We start from the raw sequence: 25,860 nt of genomic DNA, 5'->3' as shown, positions 1-25,860 counted from the left end.
TCCCTGAGTAAACCAAGTCAACATTGCATGTAGGAAAATTAAGACAGGGCATCTAGTTTTCATACTGCAGTATAATTGGTATGACATGGTCATCATACAAGTGCCGATAAGAATGTTAGTTTATAGTACCAAGCTCATCTCCCATTAAAATCCATAAATGAAAAACACTCAGAACATGTATAAGGATGGCAACCTTTCTTTCATCCCGCAAGCAGATAATTTTTAACACACTTATCCCATTTGAGGAAAGAATAAATTTAGAGGCCTACTGCCTGGCACATCAAAGTAAAAATTGGTCTTTAGAATATAATCAGTAAACCCCCAGTTCTTTAAATAATTTTACTCCCATGGATACAACAGCTTCATGGCTGATTACTTTGCAAATGAGTTAATGCTTCAAATATTTGATTTGAAGCATGTAAGTGTCAAAAAATTTAGGAAAGGTTTGAGATTTTGCATGAAGTTTGTTGAAAGTCACTAAGTGCTCTCATTATGAAACAGTGGATAAATAAAAATTGGTTATTTGCCTTGCATTATCAGCAAAAACTACTTTTTCAAGCATCTAAATGTTTATGATGTCATATCTCTCGAACTGTGTGTCATGCAGTGATATAATTTTAGTTGTACATTCAGTAGCATATGTAGATACTGTCTGCAAAGTGTGTTGTAAATAGTGTAAGTGGTAAACAAATAAGAAATTAAAATGTCATACCGAATGCCGAAGACTAGCTGCTTGAACAAAAAAATGTATTAAGCAGTAAACATTTTTCCTTTCCTCATTTTGTAGGGGTGTCAGCAAGAAAATGATTGAAGACTTGAAATTATGTGTGAAGTTTATTTGATGTCCCTAAGTGCTCTCATTCTCAAATACTGGGGGAGTAAGGTCTGGATGTTAGTACACCATCAGTTACACAGCATCAAGACAAATACACTGTTTCTAACTGTAATATCAGTTTTACTAATTTAATTTTTTAAGATAACATTACATCTTTTAATGACTGGACCTACATTAAGACAGCATTAAAATTTTTAAATTTGGTTAATAATTCCACAAAATATTGGAAACCAAATTTTTGTTGCCCCTGGAAGCCATTATATAATGGAAACTGATACCATGCCTTGGGTTCCAGGAGATCATTTAGTAAGCATACCAGGCAAAGAATTAGTAATCCCAGTGCACATGCACAGATGAATCATTAAGCCTTTAAAGATGGCACAGCATTTGAGTCAGTAGTGTAAGGCACTATCAATCAGTGAGACATTGTTGTTTTGAGTGGACATTGTAGGTAAACATGGGTAAACGTAAGAATATGACAGAGTGGCAAAAAGGGGCAATCACACTTAGCATGCCCATGGCCCTGTGATATGTGAAGTTGTTGGATTTGTTGTTGTTTCATGGTTGACTGTTCGCCATGTCTACAAGCCGTGGTGCAACACACATGTCCATGAAATATGATGTCAGAATTGTGGTCGGAAAAGATACTGACTGAGAGTGACCAGAGATGCGTGCCACACCTTGCGAATCAAAATCGCTTTCAACCCTTACAGGAACTGCCGCAGGCAGTGAATGAAGATCCATACCAACCTGTTAGTAAGAGAACATTGCAATGGGAAATGCCTGAAATGAACATTTTGAATCAGTCACCTCACAAGATCCTATTGCTCACAGACACATAAAGAAAATAACAATAAAGTTCATTGGGCTGAAAGAATATGCATCTGGTTTTCTGAATGCTGTCCCCCGTCCCCCTTACTACATCAGACTTGAATCCCACGGAAAAACTGTGAGAGATGTTGGAGCAGAGGTAAAACTCCGACATCAGCATTCCCACAATTTGGTGGAACTGCATGTCAAATTCTTAGCGAGTGGCTTAATCTGGATGTGACATACCTGAACAACCTCATTGATTCCATTCGTAACTGAATAAAGACAGTTATCAAGTCCAGGGCTGGTATTACACTCTGTTAAAAGATATTTGTAATGATTTATCTAGGTGTGACTAATTTTTTGGCCAGTGAGCTTAATATAGGCGCAATTTTTGTTCTTCAGCAGAACTTTCAGTCACAGAAATGCATACTGGTATATAAACTGCAGTTTAATTTTGGAAACAGCAATATTTGACTCACAACTTTTGAACATTTATGGAACACTTCAGACATGAAGTGCAATGATAACTGAAATGTAACAGTCTAATTGAAACTAATTTAAACACATAAATTTTAACCATAAACAATAATTTCTGACATAGAGGTGTATGGCAATATGTACTTGCGAAAAAGTTACGAAGAAAACAATTACAGAATCTTAATGACACTAATGTGTAGAAGTCTGTTAATTGGTAAGAACATTTTATATGATATGAATCTTCTCTAATTAGTAAAAATAACAGGTGTATTGTCAACATTTGATATCTAAACATTTATACACGATGCAATTAGTATAGAGACTAGAATGCAATCATGTGTTTAATATATAAGAATGTAGGTGATCACTGAAATGTGTCATTTGTTTTAGGATGAGAGTTTTAATTGTTAATTCATCAAATAGGCATTTTAAACAATGCCAAGGATTGTTCCGGATTGTTAAGAAAGTATAAATAGTTACAGCCATGTTGGCAATGTAGGTCAGTCTAGTTTTGGTTTTTGAGCAATGAGCATGTAGCTGCTCCTTTTGTATTGTAAGAATTGTAGGCTAATGTAGTGATAGTTTGATTTTGTTTTGAAAGTATAATAAAAATGATGAAACATAACACAAGATTAAACTAAATTAACTCTGTCAATGTACTCAGGACAACAACTACGGCAGATCATGAGTAACTATGAACAACCCCATTATTACGAGTAGTTAAGAATGTTGTATAATCTCACTCCTGCCCATGAAAAAAAATATTTTGTGGTTGAGCAGTACAAACTCTTCCCCCCCTCCCCAATCTGCGAATTTTGTTCTTCCCTCACATGACAGTTACTGTTACTAACAGTTGTGATGTGTAGGTAAGAAGATGGAAAACTTTGTCATCAACCAGTTTTTTTTTCTGTCTAGCACATTTGAGGTGTGGTATTATCTAGAGCTAATACCATCTGTTCCATCAAAGAATATATTACTATAGGGTGTTGCTCGTGTTGCTTATAGCGTGTTAAACTACAAAAAATTCTTTTATCATAAATATGAACAATGAACAAAGTTTATGCAAGTAACATTAACATTGCCCACTTGGTTAGCTGGTCTAATGCACTGCTTTCTGGGCGGGAAGGCATGCCAGTCCCCGGCACAAATCCGCCCGGTGGTTTAGTGTCGAGGCCCGCTGTGCCAGCCAGTTTGTGGACGGTTTTAGAGGTAGTTTTCCATCTGCCTCAGCAAATGCGAGCTGGTTCCCCTTATTCCGCCTCAGTTGCACTATGTCGCCGATTGCTGTGCAGACACTTTCTCCATGTACGCTTACACCATAATTACTCTGCCACGCAAACATTGCAGGTATACTCATCTGGTGTGAGACGTTACCAGGGGGGGGATCCACTGGGGGCCGAACTGCACAATAACCCTGGGTTCGGTGTGGGTCATTTCTAGGGCCCCAGTTCCATACAATACAATACAATACCACATTAGCATTTCATTGTTTAATCATGTTCATGCATGTGAATGCAGTGAATGGAAATCAGCTGCCCTTCATCTTAAAAGGCAAAGCAGATTTCATGTGCCAGAAGGTTAAGGCCGTATTTCCTGGTACAAAAAACTGATTTTTATTACTAATTTGCTTGCAAAGGATTAAACAATGAATGGCAATATCTTTCAGACCAACTGTGTGACAAAATGCTCCAGGGGCTTTGGTATTGCTCAGGGCATTGAAATACAAATTATTGGAACAGCCATCCTATTCGCCACAGTTGATGCTCTCTAACTTCCAGCAATTAGCACATATAAGAAATTAGTGGGTGGAACGTATTTTGATTCTACTGAAGAGATAATGGAAGCCACATCTGGATATTTTTTGGATTTTCTCAAATAAAAATTCCGGCATTGAATCTACTTATTGAAACAACATATGAAAAATTGCATTGACCTTAGAGATGGTTATGTTGAATTATGAATGCATCTTTCCACTGTCAGATCAAGAAAGTTTCACATCACACAAGTGATTCACATAGTATTTGATGCAATACTGCATATTTACACTGATAGAAGAAAACTACAACACCAAAAAGTAATTAATGTAGAGTAATGAAATATTGGGAATACAGTTGTTTAGGTAACATATTAAGTGATTAACACTGCTGGGTGACAGAGTAACGCAAGTTTCAGATAAGCCATTGCAAACATGAAATATTGGTGCAATAATAAAGTTAAATTCAAGCATGTAAATATGCATGCACTATGTTGCACAGGTGCCAGATGTCCCATATGTGCTCGACTGGAGACAGGTCTGGTGACTGATCAGGCCAAGGCAACATATCAACACTCTGCAGTGCAGAGCATGCTGGGTTTCAACAGCAGTATGTGGGTGAGCATTATCCTGTTGTTCACGAATGGCAACATAACAGGTCAAATTACCACATGGACATACAAATTTGTAGTCATTGTGTATGGGACAGCCGTGAGAGTTCTCAAGCTGTCATACAAAATCGCACCCCAGACCATAACTCCAGATGTAGAACAAGCGTGGCTAGGCCACAGAGAGGTTGGTTTGAGGCCTTCAACCAGCCACCCTCTAACCAATGCACAACCATCACTGGCACCGAGGTAGAATCAGCTTTCATCATAAAACAAAACAGATCTTCACCCTGCCCTCCAATGAGCTCTCACTTGACACCACAGAAGTTGCAAATGGCGGTCTTTGGGGTTAGTGGAATGCATGCTACAGTGCATGTGTCTTGGAGCTGTCCTTGAAGTAACCGACTAGTATCATTTTGTTGTGTCACTGTGGTGCCAACTGCTGCCCAAATTGCTGCTGAAGATGCAGTAAGATGCACCATAGCCATGCACCAAACACAATGGTCTTCTCTCTTGGCAGACCCACATGACCGTCCAGAGTGTGGCTACATTCCTTGCAAGTCTTTCTGCAATATAGCAGATGGAACACCCAGCTTCTCATAGCCCTATTACATAGCCTCATTCAAACTCAGTAAGGTGCTGATAATGATGTCTTCGTCACCTTAAAGGCATTCTTGACTAGCATCAATGCACCATAGTCGGTCTCAAACTCACAACCAGTCCAGCAGGTACTTTAAGTAAACCCCATAGTGGTGCTACAAGCGCCATTTTTATGCAACTGGTGTGAAATTTTAATATTCAGCATCCCTCAGATGTAGAAACATGCCTATCAATTTGTGTTTATATCACACAATGCTTTCTTTGTGTTATGATTTTCTTTCTGTAATTGTACTTACACATAGATTTTATTCAGATGCTGGTGGTTACATACTCCTATTTGCAAGGCCATAATGCTGTCTGAGGCTTAGAGATGATATTACCAAGGAGATATTATCAGTGCACTTTGTGAACTGTCAATAACTTTCTGTATGGAATGTCTGTTGCAGACTTATCCAGATATCATTCAGTTTTTTCAAACCTAGTGCTGGACTGGGGAAGGTTACAGAGAATTTAGGTTCACTGTGTAGAGGCTTTACTAAGGAAGATACCGTGGTCATTGTGGGTGGGCCGGGCAACAGTACTGATAGAGATTGGGGTACAGCATAGAGTGTGACCTGGCAAAGATTGCATCAACATCGAGTCATACCAGTGTTGGGTTTGTGGCGGTTCTGGAGCGCCATGACTGGCCTCATTTGAGCTCTTCTGTCAGGAGAGTTAATTTGGAGTTGGAACGGCCACTTGGATCTGGTGCAGGGTCACACATTGGTGTGGTTCCTGTTGTTTCCACCTGTAGGTGGGACTATACTAGACATAGCCTACACCTCAACAAGAAAGGGAAGGGTAAACTGTCTGGGCTGATAGCAGAAAATTTAAAGGGGGGAGGAACTACATCTCATGGTGGAAACTCTTTTTTAGTGTAAGATCAGTGTCCAGTGGGAAACTCAGCCAGGCAAGTACTAAAGATGTTAAAAAAGTTCAAGATACTCACAAAAGTAAAGTGAAAAATGATGTTAGTATATTTCGTCAAAATATTGGGGGACTGAAGAATAAAATTGATGAGCTTCTGCTTTGTTTAGAAGATACAGAAACTGAGAATGTAATAGATGTACAATGCCTGTCTGAGCATCACATTGTCACTGACGTGCAAAAGGTTAGCATCAATGGGTACAAATTAGCTGCACATGTAAGTAGAGATAATATGATGAGAGGAGGAGTTGCCATATATGTCAAAAGCTTCCACAGTGTAAAAAATTTAGAAACTAAAAAATTTTGTGTAGAGCAATGTATGGAAGCATGTGCCACTGAACTTAAACTAAATGATGACACTTTCATAATTGTAACATTGTATAGGTCCCCCTCAGGGAATTTCCAGCTATTTCTAGAAAACTTGGATGCTTTGTTGTGCTATCTGCCAGACAGGGGGAAGCAAATTATCATTTGTGGGGATTTCAATATTGATTCCCTGAAAGAGTGTAATAGGAAGAATGACTTTGTATTTTTACTCAGTTCTTTCAACTTGAGCTCCGTCATTGATTTTCCTACTCAGATAACAAAGAATAGCAGTACATTGATAGATAACTTTTTTATAGACCAAGATAAGTTTAAGGACATAAATGCTTATCCTGTTGAGAATGGTCTTTCAGATAATGGTGCACAGCTAGTTACAGTACATGACGTAGCTCCATGCAGTATATCAAATCAGACTTTCAAAGCAGTGTGTTCAATTAACAATATAAATATTGCAAACTTTAGGGAAAGCCTACGGAAGCTAGACTGGAATGAAGTGTATAAGGAACCCGATGCAAACTTGAAATATAACTTATTTCATGATACATTTTTAAGGATATTTGAAAATTGTTTTCCCAAGAAAATAGCTAAACATAATTCCAAGAAAACATATAAAAAACCTTGGCTAACTAAAGGAATAAGAATATCTTGCAACCATAAAAGAGAACTGTATCTAACAGCAAGAGGGAGTACTGACCCCGAAATTGTTCAATATTATAAAAACTATTGTGCAGTACTAAGAAATGTTATTAAAAAGTCCAGAAGCATGTGTATCATGTCTCAGATCAGGAACTCTGAGCAATTTGGAATATTATTGAAAGGGAAACAGGGCAACCAAGAGCACAGGAAGAGTTTAGTGCCATGAAAATGAAATGTCGTGTGGCTAGGGCCTCCCGTCGGGTAGACTGTTCGCCTGGTGCAGGTCTTTCTAGTTGACGCCACTTCGGCGACCTGCGTGTCGATGGGGATGAAATGATGATGATTAGGACAACACAACACCCAGTCCCTGAGCGGAGAAAATCTCCGACTCAGCCGGGAATCGAACCCGGGCCCTTAGGATTGACATTCCATCACACTGACCACTCAGCAACCGGGGGCGGACTTTAGTGCCATAAAACTGAATGACAAGTGTACTAACAAACAATCAGAAATTGAAAATATTTTCAATAATCATTTTTTAAATGTTGTGGAGAAAATAGGATCTAGATCTTCACTAGAAGAGGCAAGGCTACTAATAGAAGAGGCCATACCTGTGCAGTTTGAAACAACTGTAATTCCACCAACCTCTCCCTCTGAAATCAGTAAAATCAGCAAGGTACTTAAAGCTTGTTCCCCACAGATAAGTAGGATTCTCAGCCACGTATGTAATAGCTCTTTGGAGCAGGGTGTTTTCCCCGATAGACTGAAATATGCCATTGTAAAACCACTGCATAAAAAGAGGGATACGTCGGATGTCAACAACTACCGCCCAATCTCTCTTCTGACGGCTCTCTCAAAACTTTTTGAGAAAGTAATGTATTCAAGAGTAGCCTCCCATATTTGTAAAAATAAAGTACTAATAAAACGTCAGTTTGGTTTTCAGAAAGGCTTTTCATCAGGAAATGCTATATACGCTTACACTGATCAAATATTAAATGCTCTGAATAACCAGACATCACCCATTGGTATTTTTTGTGATCTCTCAAATGCCTTTGATTGTGTAAATAATGGAATTCTTTTAGATAAGCTAAATCATTATGGTTTGAGTGGGGCAGTGCACAAATGGTTTAATTCATACTTAACTGGAAGAATGCAGAAAGTTGAAGTAAGTGGTTCATGTAATGTTAAAACAACAGATGATTCCTCAAACTGGGGGGGCTATCAAGTATGGAGTCCCACAGGGTTTGGTTTTAGGTCCTTTATTGTTCTTGATATACATTAATGACTTACCATTCAACATTCATGAAGATGCAAAGTTAGTTCTTTTTGCTGATGATACAAGTATAGTAATAACATCCAAAAACCAAGAACTAAGTGATGTAATTGTAAATGATGTTTTTCACAAAATTATTAAGTGGTTCTCAGCAAACAGACTCTCTTTAAATTTTGATAAAACACAGTGTATACAGTTCCGTACAGTAAATGGCACAACTCCAGTAATAAATATAGACTTTGAACAGAAGTCTGTAGCTAAATTAGAATTTTCAAAATTTTAAGGTGTGTCCATTGATGAGAGGTTAAACTGGAAGCAACACATTGATGGTCTGCTGAAATGTCTGAGTTCAGCTACATATGCTATTAGGGTTATTGCAAATTTTGGTGTTAAGAATCTCAGTAAATTAGCTTACTATGCCTACTTTCATTCACTGCTTTCGTATGACATCATATTCTGGGGTAATTCATCGTTGAGTAGAAAAGTATTCATTGCTCAAAAATGTGTAATCAGAATATTTGCTGGAGCCCACCCACGGTCATCCTGCAGACATCTATTTAAGGATATAGGGATCCTCACAGTAACCTCACAGTATATATATTCACTTATGAAATTTGTTGTTAATAACCCAACCCAGTTCAAAAGTAATAGCAGTGTGCATAGCTATAATACCAGGAAAAGGATGATCTTCACTATGCAGGGTTAAATCTGACTTTGGCGCAGAAAGGGGTAAATTATGCTGCCACAAAAGTCTTTGGTCACCTACCAAACAGCATCAAAAACATGGCAGATAGCCAACTAACATTTCAAAATAAATTAAAAGAATTTGTAGATGGCAACTCCTTCTACTCATTGGCTGAATTTTTAGATATAAATTGTTGTTGATGTTGTGGTCTTCAGTCCTGAGACTGGTTTGATGCAGCTCTCCATGCTACTCTATCCTGTGCAAGCTTCTTCATCTCCCAGTACCTACTGCAACCTACATCCTTCTGAATCTGCTTAGTGTATTCATCTCTTGGTCTCCCCCTATGATTTTTACCCTCCACGCTGCCCTCCAATACTAAATTGGTGATCCCTTGATGCCTCAGAACATGTCCTACCAACCGATCCCTTCTTCTGGTCAAGTTGTGCCACAAACTTCTCTTCTCCCCAATCCTATTCAATACTTCCTCATTAGTTATGTGATCTACCCATCTAATCTTCAGCATTCTTCTGTAGCACCACATTTCGAAAGCTTCTATTCTCTTCTTGTCCAAACTATTTACCGTCCATGTTTCACTTCCATACATGGCTACACTCCATACAAATACTTTCAGAAATAACTTCCTGACACTTAAATCTATACTCGATGTTAACAAATTTCTCTTCTTCAGATATAAATTAAGGGGAAAAAAATTAAACATTAGTGTCATGCAATATTTTGTGTAATGCAATATCTTGTACAGACATTTTTTATTAACCTGACACGTTCCACATCATTACGATGTGTAGTATTCATGATCTATGGAACAAGTATTAATCTAATCTAATCTGTACAAATTACACTATTGCTTGTGGTGTAGCTCTTTCAAGTCAGTTCCCAATAAACACAGTCTTTTATAAGAAAGAAGAGGTAATATAGTGATATCTGTAAACATTCTATCTAAAGCTGTTCTATTGTTTTCATGCTGGAATGTACAACATTTGTGAAAGAAGTGGTTGTTAGCTACACAACACTACTGTTATATCTGTGGTATTTACCTCTTTAGTCCATGAATTGATGAATTGTTGTAAAGTGCATGGTAGAGGTACTTTGTATTGAACTATACTTTAAGCTTTCCTCATATTCCATTCGGCATGGGAAAACTGATTGCTTGTATACTTCTATGTGATCTGGTTTTTTTCTTAATTTTATCTGCACAATATCTAATCATAAAAAGGGATAAATACATTGCAAGCTGACGACTAATAACAGTTTCTGTCCTAAAAGATGGTTCATGAAATTTTCTACTCTTCAAGAGATGTGTGGCATCTTTCCTTATCATTTCTGTTACTTGCTGCTGCCCCCCCCCCCCCCTTCCCCTCACTCCTTCCTTGGAGACAGCTCAACCTGATAAGGGGAGATACACCTGGATATACTATTCATCTACATCTACATCTACATGACTACTCCACAATTCACATTTAAGTGCTTGGCAGAGAGTTCGTTGAACCACAATCATACTATCTCTCTACCATTCCACTCCCGAACAGCGCGCGGGAAAAACGAACACCCAAACCTTTCTGTTCGAACTCTGATTTCTCTTATTTTATTTTGATGATCATTCCTACCTATGTAGGTTGGGCTCAACAAAATATTTTCGCATTCGGAAGAGAAAGTTGGTGACTGAAATTTCGTAAATAGATCTCGCTGCGACGAAAAACGTCTTTGCTGTAATGACTTCCATCCCAATTCGCGTATCATATCTGCCACACTCTCTCCCCTACTACGTGATAATACAAAACGAGCTGCCCTTTTTTGCACCCTTTCGATGTCCTCCGTCAATCCCACCTGGTAAGGATCCCACACCGCGCAGCAATGTTCCAACACAGGACGAACGAGTGTAGCCTAAGCTGTCTCCCTAGTGGACTTGTTACATCTTCTAAGTGTCCTGCCAATGAAACGCAACCTTTGGCTCGCCTTCCCCACAATATTATCTATGTGGTCTTTCCAACCGAAGTTGTTCGTAATTTTAACACCCAGGTACTTAGTTTAATTGACAGCCTTGAGAATTGTATTATTCATCGAGTAATCGAATTCCAACGGATTTCTTTTGGAACTCATGTGGATCACCTCACACTTTTCGTTATTTAGCGTCAACTGCCACCTGCCACACCATACAGCAATCTTTTCTAAATCGCTTTGCAACTGATACTGGTCTTCAGATAACCTTACTAGACGGTAAGTTACAGCATCATCTGCGAACAACCTAAGAGAACTGCTCAGATTGTCACCCAGGTCATTTATATAGATCAGGAACAGCAGAGGTCCCAGGACGCTTCCCTGGGGAACACCAGATATCACTTCAAGTGTGAGCCACATGTTCTTTGAATGGATCCACTTCCCAGTACCTCCAGTAATGCATTCTCACTAGGCATCTGATTTGCTTACAACTCAGCCTATGTTGTCGTGTATTTCATAGCTTTACACATTTTTACCCATAAATATTTCTACAGCATGACCGAATCTAGCTGTGACTCATTAATTCTGTAGCCAAATAACATGCTTTTACATTTCATGGAGTACACATCTTTCCATTCCTCTGTAGATATTTGCCAGTCTTCCCACAAGGCAGATTTTTGTCAATACCTAACAGGATGTTAATGTAATTTTTACTACATAGTGTTTTCTCATATACTGTATTGCTTCAGCATTTGCAAAAAGTAGCTAACGCCATCTGTTCAGTAAGTTTTTGGGTTATTTATAAAATTTAGCTCCTGTGGCATTACATGTCTCCAAAACAACCAACTGATTTGTATAAAAAATGGCAATTTTATAGTCTTGTGCCCCACCACCTCTCGTGGAAAAATTCCTGTGGACGTCCATACATAGAAATCTTAATAGCACAATACAAAGTGGCCTTTTTGCAGAGGACGCTGGGAACAAAAGTTACCTATTGGTTCATAGCCAAAGTCAGCCAGCTTATAGTTTCTAAAAGAAAGGCGCATGCAGTGCATTAATGTGTCGTGGAAGAGGCATGGAAGGGCAACATGAATGTCACAGATCTGATTGGCCCATGGGAGAGTGTCACTGCTACGCTGAAAGTACTGAAACTGCAGACTCTTCAGGAATTTTTCCGAGAAATCCTAATTACAAAATTGCGAAAACAGGCTTTAAATGATGACTCTATGACTATGCTACAACCCCATACTGATTGCTATCATAGCAACTGGGAGGACAAAATTAGATTAATTACAGCACACAAAGAGGCACTGTTATTTTTCCCACGCTCCATACATGACTGGAATGGAGAAAAAGGCCTAACTTCTGGCAAGCCCACAACTGAAAGTACCCTTTGTCATGAACTTCTCAGTGGTTTGCAGTGTATAGATGCAGATGTGAATATATCACTAGACATAACACCACATATGAATCAACACTATTTTCACAATGGCTACTTGATTGCTACTATGCATAACATTGTTTGAGCATACAGAATACGTTCCCAGATATGTCAATGTCTTGAAGACTTCTTAAGTAAAAGAACCCAGTACATTATCCTTGATGGTGAGTTTTCATCAGAGATATGGGTATTGTCAGGAATGCTCCAGGAAAGTGTAATAGGACCTCTTATTCTCTATATACCAGATGATTATAATTATAGTGTAGTTGCACACAGAGGTCGAATGTGGGCTGTAATTATTGTATGGGAGCAAAACTTGGTAGATATTATAATGTGTTCGAGTTGCAAATCTAAGGCTATGACTGCAAGAAAGATGTATAGAAATGTTTCTATATGTTAACGGATTAGGAACGGGACATAGGCAGAAAAGTTCAAACAAGTGAGAAAGGCGTGATGTTGATTTTATCATTAACCACCGCTTACGCAATTTGTTTAATATGAGCACCAGAGTCATTGGCGAGATGCTGCGTCCGTGACGGGATCAACAGGTGCTTGCAGGAGTGTCAGAGTAATCTGACCAATGTGTTCCTGCACACTCACCTTCTGGTCAGGTATAGTCTGAACATGCCCAGGTAAATGCATTCTTTTAGATATCCCCAGAGCCAGAAGCGCACAGATTCAGATCCGATGATCTTGCAGGCCATGCATCTGGAAAACCTCTTGAGTTTAACACATTTGTAGAATGTTGCATTAATTAGATCTTTCACTGGGCAAATGATATGAGGTGTTCCTCCATCTTCCATTGAAACAGTGGTTTTCACAGTTATGCTCTTCGAAAATAGAAATCACATGCTGTACAAGGAGGTCTCAATAATATGCAGATGTCACAATACACCTGATAGCATTGTAATTACTGTTCACATAAAACAGTTTCACTAACCATCCATGCTCTCTCTTTTCAGTAACTATAGGTCCTACTGTTCTATCAACCTTAAGCTTATCAAATGATAGCGTATTTGTTGTACTGTTACACAAACAGTGTTCAGCGCCAGATACGCACCTGGAGGCCAAATTTGGAACTAATTTTTTTGGTGTAGATTGGTTCCACATTAACAAACCCGTGTCTATCAAGTTTCGCTGCCATATAGTAATTACAGCCCACACTGGACCTCTGTGAGTGGCTGCACTTTATAATTAACCACTTGGTACACAAATGATCTGACAGACAGGGTGATCAGCAATCTTCAGCTGTTTGCTGATGATACTGTGGTGTATGGGAAAGTATCGTTGAATCCCTGTAGGAGGATACAATGTGACTAGACACAATTTCTAGCTGGTATGATGAATGGAAGCTACTTCTACACGTAGAAAAATATAAGTTAATATGGATGAGTAGGTAAAACATACCCGTAATGTTCGAATATATCATGTAGATGTAGATTGATAGGTAGCTTAAGATGACCATGAACGTAAACTTTTCGTTTCAGTCAAGTCAGCCGCGTTTTACTGATCGGAAAAGGGTCACTTTTGAGCCCCCTGTAAGGACGTAGAACCACTGGCTGAACCCCCGAAAAATATCGCGCTGGCCTACCGCAGCAAGAAGAACTATCTTGTCAGGTCAGTTCTTTGTAGTACGCGCTCTACGCTACAGGCATTGTGTATATGCTACGAGAATAAAAGTATTCATAGTACGTGACCCACCCCCCCCCCCCCCCATGAACCATGGACCTTGCCGTTGGTGGGGAGGCTTGCGTGCCTCAGCGATACAGATAGCCGTACCGTAGGTACAACCACAACGGAGGGGTATCTGTTGAGAGGCCAGACAAACGTGTGGTTCCTGAAGAGGGGCAGCAGCCTTTTCAGTAGTTGCAAGGGCAACAGTCTGGATGATTGACTGATCTGGCCTTATAACAATAACCAAAACGGCCTTGCTGTGCTGGTACTGCGAACGGCTGAAAGCAAGGGGAAACTACAGCCGTAATTTTTCCCGAGGGCATGCAGCTTTACTGTATGATTACATGATGATGGCGTCCTCTTGGGTAAAATATTCCGGAGGTAAAATAGTCCCCCATTTGGATCTCCGGGCGGGGACTACTCAAGAGGATGTCGTTATCAGGAGAAAGAAAACTGGCGTTCTACGGATCGGAGCGTGGAATGTCAGATCCCTTAATCGGGCAGGTAGGTTAGAAAATTTAAAAAGGGAAATGGATAGGTTGAAGTTAGATATAGTGGGAATTAGTGAAGTTCGGTGGCAGGAGGAACAAGACTTCTGGTCAGGTGACTACAGGGTTATGAACACAAAATCAAATAGGGGTAATGCAGGAGTAGGTTTAATAATGAATAGGAAAATAGGAATGCGGGTAAGCTACTACAAACAGCATAGTGAACGCATTATTGTGGCCAAGATAGATACGAAGCCCACACCTACTACAGTAGTACAAGTTTATATGCCAACTAGCTCTGCAGATGACGAAGAAATTGAAGAAATGTATGATGAAATAAAAGAAATTATTCAGGCAGTGAAGGGAGACGAAAAGTTAATAGTCATGGGTGACTGGAATTCGAGTGTAGGAAAAGGGAGAGAAGGAAACATAGTAGGTGAATATGGATTGGGGGACAGAAATGAAAGAGGAAGCCGCCTGGTCGAATTTTGCACAGAGCACAACATAATCATAACTAACACTTGGTTTAAGAATCATGAAAGAAGGTTGTATACATGGAAGAACCCTGGAGATACTAAAAGGTTTCAGATAGATTATATAATGGTAAGACAGAGATTTAGGAACCAGGTTTTAAATTGTAAGACATTTCCAGGGGCAGATGTGGACTCTGACCACAATCTATTGGTTATGACCTGTAGATTAAAACTGAAGAAACTGCAAAAAGGTGGGAATTTACGGAGATGGGACCTGGATAAACTAAAAGAACCAGAGGTTGTACAGAGATTCAGGGAGAGCATAAGGGAGCAATTGACAGGAATGGGGGAAATAAATACAGTAGAAGAAGAATGGGTAGCTTTGAGGGATGAAGTAGTGAAGGCAGCAGAGGATCAAGTAGGTAAAAAGACGAGGGCTAGTAGAAATCCTTGGGTAACAGAAGAAATATTGAATTTAATTGATGAAAGGAGAAAATATAAAAATGCAGTAAGTGAAACAGGCAAAAAGGAATACAAACGTCTCAAAAATGAGGTCGACAGGAAGTGCAAAATGGCTAAGCAGGGATGGCTAGGGGTAAGATAGATACCGCCTACAGGAAAATTAAGGAGACCTTTGGAGATAAGAGAACGACTTGTATGAATATCAAGAGCTCAGATGGAAACCCAGTTCCAAGCAAAGAAGGGAAAGCAGAAAGGTGGAAGTAGTATATAGAGGATCTATACAAGGGCGATGTACTGGAGGACAATATTATGGAAATGGAAGAGGATGTAGATGAAGATGAAATGGGAGATATGATACTGCGTGAAGAGTTTGACAGAGCACTGAAAGACCTGAGTCGAAACAAGGCCCCCGGAGTAGACAATATTCCATTGGAACTACTGACGGCCGTGGGAGAGCCAGTCCTGACAAAACTCTACCATCTGGTGAGCAAGATGTATGAAACAGGCGAAATACCCTCAGACTTCAAGAAGAATATAATAATTCCAATCCCAAAGAAAGCAGGTGTTGACAGATGTGAAAATTACCGAACTATCAGCTTAATAAGTCACAGCTGCAAAATACTAACACGAATTCTTTACAGACGAATGGAAAAACTAGTAGAAGCCAACCTCGGGGAAGATCAGTTTGGATTCCGTAGAAACACTGGAACACGTGAGGCAATACTGACCTTACGACTTATCTTAGAAGAAAGATTAAGGAAAGGCAAACCTACGTTTCTAGCATTTGTAGACTTAGAGAAAGCTTTTGACAATGTTGACTGGAATACTCTCTTTCAAATTCTAAAGGTAGCAGGGGCAAAATACAGGGAGCGAAAGGCTATTTACAATTTGTACAGAAACCAGATGGCAGTTATAAGAGTCGAGGGACATGAAAGGGAAGCAGTGGTTGGGAAGGGAGTAAGACAGGGTTGTAGCCTCTCCCCGATGTTGTTCAATCTGTATATTGAGCAAGCAGTAAAGGAAACAAAAGAAAAATTCGGAGTAGGTATTAAAATTCATGGAGAAGAAATAAAAACTTTGAGGTTCGCTGATGACATTGTAATTCTGTCAGAGACAGCAAAGGACTTGCAAGAGCAGTTGAACGGAATGGACAGTGTCTTGAAAGGAGGATATAAGATGAACATCAACAAAAGCAAAACAAGGATACTGGAATGTAGTCTAATTAAGTCGGGTGATGCTGAGGGAATTAGATTAGGAAATGAGGCACTTAAAGTAGTAAAGGAGTTTTGCTATTTGGGGAGCAAAATAACTGATGATGGTCGAAGTAGAGAGGATATAAAATGTAGGCTGGCAATGGCAAGGAAAGCGTTTCTGAAGAAGAGAAATTTGTTAACATCCAGTATTGATTTAAGTGTCAGGAAGTCATTTCTAAAAGTATTCGTATGGAGTGTAGCCATGTATGGAAGTGAAACATGGACGATAAATAGTTTGGACAAGAAGAGAATAGAAGCTTTCGAAATGTGGTGCTACAGAAGAATGCTGAAGATTAGATGGGTAGATCACATAACTAATGAGGAAGTATTGAATAGGATTGGGGAGAAGAGAAGTTTGTGGCACAACTTGACCAGAAGAAGGGATCGGTTAGTAGGACATGTTCTGAGGCACCAAGGGATCACCAATTTAGTATTGGAGGGCAGCGTGGAGGGTAAAAATCGTAGAGGGAGACCAAGAGATGAATACACTAAGCAGATTCAGAAGGATGTAGGTTGCAGTAGGTACTGGGAGATGAAAAAGCTTGCACAGGATAGAGTGGCATGGAGAGCTGCATCAAACCAGTCTCAGGACTGAAGACCACAACAACAACAACAACAGTACGTGACGGGAGTGCACCAGGATACACTTGTCTGCACCATCTTTTGCATGTATCTGTGAATAAGTATCCATACTGAAATCAACAGAAAAGAGCAAGAGGGAATGAAAACCGAAGTGTAGGCCTACAGTGTATTGTCAACTTACGTTTTGTAGGCCTACAGTGCATTATACTCTCAATGAAAAACAGAAACATATAGCATAGTACAAGAAAGAAAACACTTAGCTCTCTAAGTTCGTACATAAACGCGAAATGCGTTGAGGTAGTGCACTTAATACTAATCTGCAACTCTAGCATTCCTTAGCATTTGTCCAGAACTTTGCACATATGTAGGTTAACGACTTTTGCTGACTTTTCATTACAACCAAGAAGGCAATTTAATAGCAGAACACTTAACTACTGACAACGAACATAACCTAAAAGACAGCCTGGCTTTTACACTCCAACAATCAGCAGCGTGAGGTATTTGCAGTTTACATTACCATAATGATTGTTTTGCATTTTAATGTCTGCTACAGTCAACCATCAATATATCGAATCTTGGTATACCGAAGATCTGTCTATATCGAAATTTTTCTTCAGTCTCTTTCCTTGGAAAACCAAAACCTTGATACTTCGAAGAAAAGCCACCATTGTACCAAAGTTTTTGGATGGCTAGAGAAGGGCAGATTTTACCTCTATATATCGGAGTTCAGTGGAACAAAATTCTTTATCGCATCTATATATGGAAGTCTTTCATATGATACCTCTGTTTTTCAAAGTGCGCACAAGTAGGGGAATCCCAGACGCCCCCCCATCACTGCATCGAAGCATGAATAAGATCTGCGTTGCATTGAAGTTCCCACACCCTTCCTGTAGGTGCGATTTGAGGCAGTGTTTATTGCCCTGAATGAATTTTTCACTCTGCAGTGGAGTGTTTGCTGATGTGAAACTTCCTGGCACATTAAAACTTTGTGCGTTCGAGTCTCGGTCCAGCACACAGTTTTAATTTGCCAGAAAGTTTCAGTGTTTGGTTTGATTAAGTGTGAGATGTGTCATCCATGGACTCTAAGTGAAAATATCTGACAATTGCTGAAAAGCAAAAGTTAATTGACGAAGTGAAAGCAGGAGTAAAGAAAAAGAAAAACATAGCTCCACAGTTTGGGATTCCGGCACGCACACTGTCAACAATAATCAAGAATGAACACCAATTGATTACCACAGATAAAGGGACACATTGGAAGTGACAACAAAAGGCTGACTTTCCAGATTTAGAAAAGTGTTGTGCAGTGGGTCCAACAACAAAGGAACAATAATGTGAACACTGGTGAACTTAGTTTGAAAGAAAAGGCAGATTAATTTATTACAGCATTGGGTACAATATGTTTCATGCTGTAATGAGTGTAATTTCAGGAAAAGAAATAATATTGTTTTCCAGAAAGTGAATTTGGAAAATGCCAGTGAGGATAGTAAAATTTGTGATGAGTGTAAGTTAGAATTGGAGACGATCCTTCAAGATTAAAAACGGGATGATGTTTTTAATGGGGGTAGGACATCAAACGAGCCGACTTGGAATAGGAGGGGCACCACAGGATATTTTAATTTACAGTGTCTATACTTTTACAAATAAATTCAAAAAACCTTGCCTGCATGAGCAGGAAGGATTCAGGATTCACACTCATAGCAGTGTAAGTTCAAAAACATAGCAAAATATTTTTTTTACATGTGAAATTTTATCATTTTTTCACTTACTATTGGCTGCATTTGTTGCTATAGGTACACTTTTCTTCATAAATAAGCATAAATAAGCATACACTCTTAGCAGTGTAAGTTCAAAAACATAACAAAATATTTTTTTTACATGTGAAATTTTATAATTTTTTCACTTACTATTGGCTGCATTTGTTGCTATAGGCATACTTTTCTTCATAAGTAAGAGAGATACTTCGATGAATTCTGCACAGCATACAAACCCTACTTACAGATGTATGAAACTCTACAATTTAATGACCGAGCTGTTACACTTTAAACTTCATGTTTAGAAAAACTGTAATTTTATATTTATCTCAATTTTTACCACAGTTTTTAATAGATTTGGAAAATTATAGAGTTTTGCATTAAGGACTTTGTGCTTAATAAGCATACCAAGTTTGAAAATAATAGGACATTTATTTTGGATGTTGCATGTTCCTAAGTACAGAAATTTGTATTTTATGGAAAATTCCACTTGTATGTGGCATTCTTTTAGAACTGTCCACCAAGTCCTTTTTCATTTTCTAAATCAGTTATCTTCCTTTTCACATTCCCCTTCTTGATTTTATCACCCCAAAAAGTGTTTTATCTGCTTTCACTACATGCTCTCTGTCTATTGCATACAAAGCTTTGACGCATTGCACTATGGGCTTACTTCCCATTTTCTCTAGAACATATTTCCTGCTGTGCATACCATCATTAAAACATGAAACAGCATCATAAATACCAATAGCAAGTGCATTTCTTCCCACAGAAATGGTTTTTGGCAATCTTTCCCATATATGTTGGTTAAAAGTTTCATTTGGGTTTTAAGAGCCACCACGGAGACATTTGTTCAACAAATTTTCATTTTCAAGGTCCCTCAATATAGGTTTGATGGCTTCCATTACAGGAGTTGGTAGAGAAGTCCTGAGATGATATTCTTCACCGCCAGCAATTGATCTTTGGTAGCCACGCCATGATTCATTTCCTTTTGGGTGCAAGTTGTGGATAGCGTTATTGCCTGTGGACATTTTGTGGAAGTAAAAGGCCCAAACTGCTTGCTGCATTTTTTAAGGTCCCGTGTTCCTTATTATTGCCAAGCCAAATGAAAATCGTTTCGAAATTCACAACGCTAAACTGCAAGTCTTGAAACAGAGAACAAACAAAATCAGCGATCAACAAAATGCATGTCGATAGCAGCAGAGTAAGTATCGATATCAATAGTCCTTTGTTTCACATATGACAATCTCTGGCGAAATATAAACATGCGAATTATACAGAGCGAAATACACTTACATATGACAGAAGAATACTGTGCAAAAGGGTATGACACTGCATCTTGGTACACTTAAGACCAAATAACATGTCTTATAATATTTCAGATGTACATGTTTGTACAAAAAACTATTCAAGAAAATGTGCTCTACAAAAAAGGCATAGTTTGGATAAGTCGATTTTTTTTTTTTTTTTAATTTTTGACGTCCTACGCCTTTTAATGCAGATGAACTTGGCCTTTTTTCAAACGTCTTCCAGACAAAATTTCGACTTTCTGAGGAGGAAAATGTCACAGAGGCAAGCTAAGCAAAGGTCGTCTTACCATCTGTTAGTAGCAAATATGACTGGCACAGAAAACTCAAGCCACTTTGGACTGAAAAATCTAAGTACCCACAATGTTTTACTGGATTTAAGTTGTTTCATATGGAGTACACAGTGAGCAAGAAAGCTGGATGACTTCAGAAGTGTTTTCCAACTGGCTAGAGAATTTCGATAAAAAAATGAATAGCGAAAATCAAAAAGTTGTGTTGTTTGTGATCAATTGTAGTGCACACAATGTCATCCCTTTGTTGAAATCCATGACATTACAATTTTTACCATGAAATACTACATCGACATTACAGCCATTAGATCAAGGAATAATCAAGAATGCCAAAGAAAAGTCCAAATGGCAGTCCACAATGTTGACAATGATAACCCTACAACAGTTATTAGTTGTTTCAAACATGTGGATTTTCGATGATAAATGAAAATGAGTAGCTGTTAGGTTTAATACTTAAGCATGTAAAATCTTAGTTTGATTCTGACACTGGTTTATGGGAATTTTGATTAAAATTTTTATTTTATACAGTATTTACAGTCTTTGAGTCTGAATGGACGAAAGTGCTGACTCACTTTAACAACTCTTGCGTTCGTTTTGAAGATTTCATGGATGTGGACAATAATGGTTCAAATGGTTCAAATGGCTCTGAGCACTATGGGACTCAACTGCTGAGGTCATTAGTCCCCTAGAACTTAGAACTAGTTAAACCTAACTAACCTAAGGACATCACAAACATCCATGCCCGAGGCAGGATTCGAACCTGCGACCGTAGCGGTCTTGCGGTCCCAGACTGCAGCGCGTTTAACCGCACGGCCACTTCGGCCGGCCGGACAATAATGTCACAGTAGCAATATCACTTACATTAGTCGGGATTGTTGACTCCGTGAAGACATCAAACGAAAAAGAAGGCAGCAACAATGACAAAGAGGAAATGGAAGAGGAGGAGGAGGTCGAAGAAGCACCCCCAGTGATGTCCAGGCAGACCAAAGCAGCTATCAATACAATCAGAGTGTACGTGGTGAAGTGCGAGAAGGTAGGGGAAAATGTGTTTTCAGCCATCATAATCATTAAACTGACTCACAGATTATCAAAAGCTTAAAACAAACCAAAATTGCAGATTACTTTTAGGCCAATGATTTCTGGAATTTTTTATGTACATAAGTGCATTCGTGTACTAAGTTTAATTTTTAATTATGGTAAACTTATAAGTTATTGTCTGTTTCAGAAACAACATGCATAACAATTTATCTTCTTCTTTTTTATTTTACCAAAACTAAGCATAGACACAAACACGAAAAAAATCACAGTATAGTAATAAAAAAGTCATGGGTTGTAAACTATATACTCCTTTTATCGAACCCTCGATGTATTGAATAAATTTTGCCTTCTCTATAGATTCGATATATCGAGGTTTGACTGCATAACTCAAATATTTTCTGATGTCTGGAGTGATATACGTGGAATACTTAAAAGATTTTATTAAGTATACACAAGGAAATCTACATAGTTTGTCAGACAGCAGATAATGTGACCCTAGGTACATAATTCACATTCATCATCAAAAATCTAACATGACAGAGACAGATCAGCCTTGTAATTAGGTATACCACACAATGCATGTAAGCAATGAGACTGGTCAGGTCTTTTGTTTATTTTTAATTGCAGTCAGCATAATACAAGGGTGAGTTAAATGAAAACCTTAAATATTTTTTTAAATATTATTTATCATGCAGAAGTGGTACACAGCTGTATCACTTTTCAACATAATCTCCCCCATAGTCAATGCAAGTCCTCCAACAATTACAAAGTGCATAAATTCCTTTAGAAAAAAATTCTTTTGGTAGTCCGCACAACCATTCATGCACCGCGTGGAATACCTCTTCTTCAAAATGGAACATCTTTCCTCCCATTGCGTCTTTGAGTGGTCCAAATATATGGAAATCACTTAGGGCAAAGTCTGGTGAGTATGGTGGATGAGGAAGACACCCAAAATGCAGGTCTGTGATTGTTGCAACTGTTGTATGGGCAGTGTGGGGCCTTGCATTGTCATGTTGCAAAAGGACACCTACTGACAGCAATCCACATTGCTTTGATTTGATTGCAGGCCGCAGATGATTTTTTAGGAAATCTGTGTATGATGCACTGGTGACAGTGGTCCCTCTAGGCATGTAATGCTCAAAAATGACGCCTTTTTCGTCCCAAAAGAGAGTCAGCATAACCTTCCACGCTGATGGTTCTGTTCGAAACTTCTTTGGTTTTGGTGATGAGGAATGGCGCCATTCCTTGCTCGCTCTCTCTGTTTCTGGTTGGTGGAAGTGAACGCAGGTTTCTTCCCAAGTAATGATTCTTGCTAGGAAGCTATCACCTTCTCGTTCAAAGGGTCGAAGAAGTTCTTGACAAGCATCAACACGTCATTCTCTCATTTCTGGAGTCAGCTGCCGTGGCACCCATCTTGCAGACACTTTGTGAAACTGGAACACATCATGCACAATGTGATGTGCTGACCCATGACTAATACATAAACATGCTGCAATTTCATTCAGTGTCACTCGCGGTTTTCCTTCACTATGGCTTCAACTGCTGCAATGTTCTGTGGCGTCACAATTCGTTGTGCCTGACCTGGACGAGGAGCATCTTCCACTGAAGTCACACAATTAGCGAACTTCCTACTCCATTCGTAGACTTGCTGCTGTGACAAACATGCACACCGTACTGAACCTTCATTCGTCGCTGAATTTCAATAGGTTGCACACCTTCACTACGCAAAAACCGAATAACAGAACCCTGTTCTTCCCTGGTGCAAGTCGCAAGTGGAGCGGTCATGTTTATACTGATACTGCGCTTCGTGGTATTGGGATTGTGTTCTAAAAGAATCTTTCAAAACAGACTAGCAGATAATATCATTAATCGTGATAATGGATACCCACTAAGTAAAACGTGGAATCCTGTTTTATCAGACATGAAGAAACAACGGCATCTGAACTGGCCGACTATGAATAAATGTTTGTAACGATATATCGTTTTCGACAGTATTCACCACCGGAGGCGCTGCAACTCTTTTTGGCGCCAGGGGGCAGCAGGAATGATTGAGCGCGTGCACACTGTATCTACATGCGCTGTTGAACTTCAGATACATATAAAGGTGCAGTCATTTGCGAGTGGAATCAGTTATCGGCGAGAGCACCGTAGCTTTTCTCACCTGATAATGGCGGCCAGATGAACCGTTGAAATATTGTGCTCAGATGACAGTTTGATCCGGCTGGAAACCCGACAAGAATTTGATGTAATGTAATTATTTAGTCTTACTACAATACGAAAGCAAAACAGGCAAGCTGTTTCCAGTTATACTTGCATTGAGGTACGTTCCCTTCATTAGGCCTCTCATCTACTGTACGAAAATTTACAGCCAAACATGAAACATGTATTGAGCATTATGTCAAACTCTAAAGATAACATAGTTATCAGTTTATCCTTATTTGTCAGGACTTTTTAATTAGTAAATAATGAGTTGTTTACACACCCTTTGCGCTCTCCGTCATATTGCGATTCTAGAGGCTGACTTTAGTGACATCATTGATACTGTATATGATATTACCAGTATGATAGCGGCATCAGAAAGTTTGTGTATGGTACTACCACCATTTTCTAAAACGAAATGACGTTGTAACCTTTACGAGGTGGTCTGTAACACATAAATTGTTTAATTGTGCTATGAGAAGAACATCAAGTTACATATACACAAGTTTAAAGCAGACGGTAGTTGTACTACAATACAAAAGCAAAATAGGTAAGCTGTTTCCTGTTATACTTGCATTGAGGCATGTTCCCTTCCTTAGGCTGCTCGTCTACTGTACGAAAAATTACAGCCAAACGTGACACATGTATGTCTGTGGGGGCTGTAAAGTGTACCATTAGTATATCCAGTACATTGTAATGTATACGTCCTGACAAACACGAATGTGTTGCAGAAAATGTCTTCTTGCTGTAGTGCCCCAATGGATAGCCATTGAACGTGATTCATAAGAGTTGACGAGATATAACACAACACAGTAGTTATCAACGAGAGTTTTATTTAAATAAGAATACATTCGAAAAAAAAAATTTATCTTCAAACATTCACATTTTGACACAATTCACATCTGGCCAAGCATTTTCTGTCCAACAGGCAATACTATCATTTCTGTGACCTGGAAAAAAAGAATGAGGAACAGTTATTGTGTGATTGCAATAGGACAGGGGTCATCAAACTCATTAGCCAATAGTGACAAAGTCCAACAGTACAATGACTGATTTTTTTTTTCTGAGAGCCAAATTTTTAAACTTAAATTCTAGCGAGAGATACATTGTTATTAACTTAATTATGGTACTCCCAAGCTGGTCTTCGCTAAAAATGTCCTTATTTTGACTGAGGTAGAGTTCATGCAAAATACCATGGCCGCCAGATACACAGTTGGCGACGCATTCATGAGGAGAGCAGTATTGGTGCGGATTACGTTCAGGCGCTGTAGGGAAACTGCCGAGCGCTGGAGGGGAAGTTAATTCCAAATTGAAGCTCACATTTTTTGTGGATATTAATCGGAGCCCCTCCACACCCACACTTGCATAGTGGCCATTCAAAAGATCAGCTGCCTCTGCTTTGGTTAGTATCTACGAAGAACTCTGCAGAAAATGCAGTGATTTAGTTTCGCTTGGCTTCTTAACCACTTGTAACTTCCAGACAAGCGTCATAAGTGGCCAGTTTTGAGTAAAACCTATACATTTCTCCAGCTGCTACGTTAAAATTTGCTTTTTTGTCAAAACAGCAGAGTTTACAAACTGTCACCTCACTAACATAGTGTGCAGACACAGGTGTGAGAGAATTCTGAAACAGTGGTTTATTAAGTTTATTAAATGGGAACAGAGGAAAAGTAAGGTCAGTAGCTTATAAAAAGCAAATCCTCGGTACAAAATAAACGTTTAATGTTTTCAGTTACGTTGTTCCAAAACCCACAGCATTTCTCGTTTCCCCAGCTATCGATGGCCTTTAAAAATTAAATTTTTTCAGTCAAAGCGTCTGCAGTTAGCGGAATAACACAGTAAATAGTGAAGGTTTGCATAAGAAATGTATGGTAAAATTATGTCCTCCTGCATGCTATCATTTGCCAAAATCTCTTTTCGATATGTAATATCGTTTATGACATATGACGAAAATTGTGGATATTTCACTTAAGTGTTAT

This window comes from Schistocerca piceifrons, chromosome 7 (assembly GCF_021461385.2).
Source record: "Schistocerca piceifrons isolate TAMUIC-IGC-003096 chromosome 7, iqSchPice1.1, whole genome shotgun sequence".
NCBI lineage: Eukaryota > Metazoa > Arthropoda > Insecta > Orthoptera > Acrididae > Schistocerca > Schistocerca piceifrons.
This window is presented reverse-complemented; position numbering follows the sequence as displayed.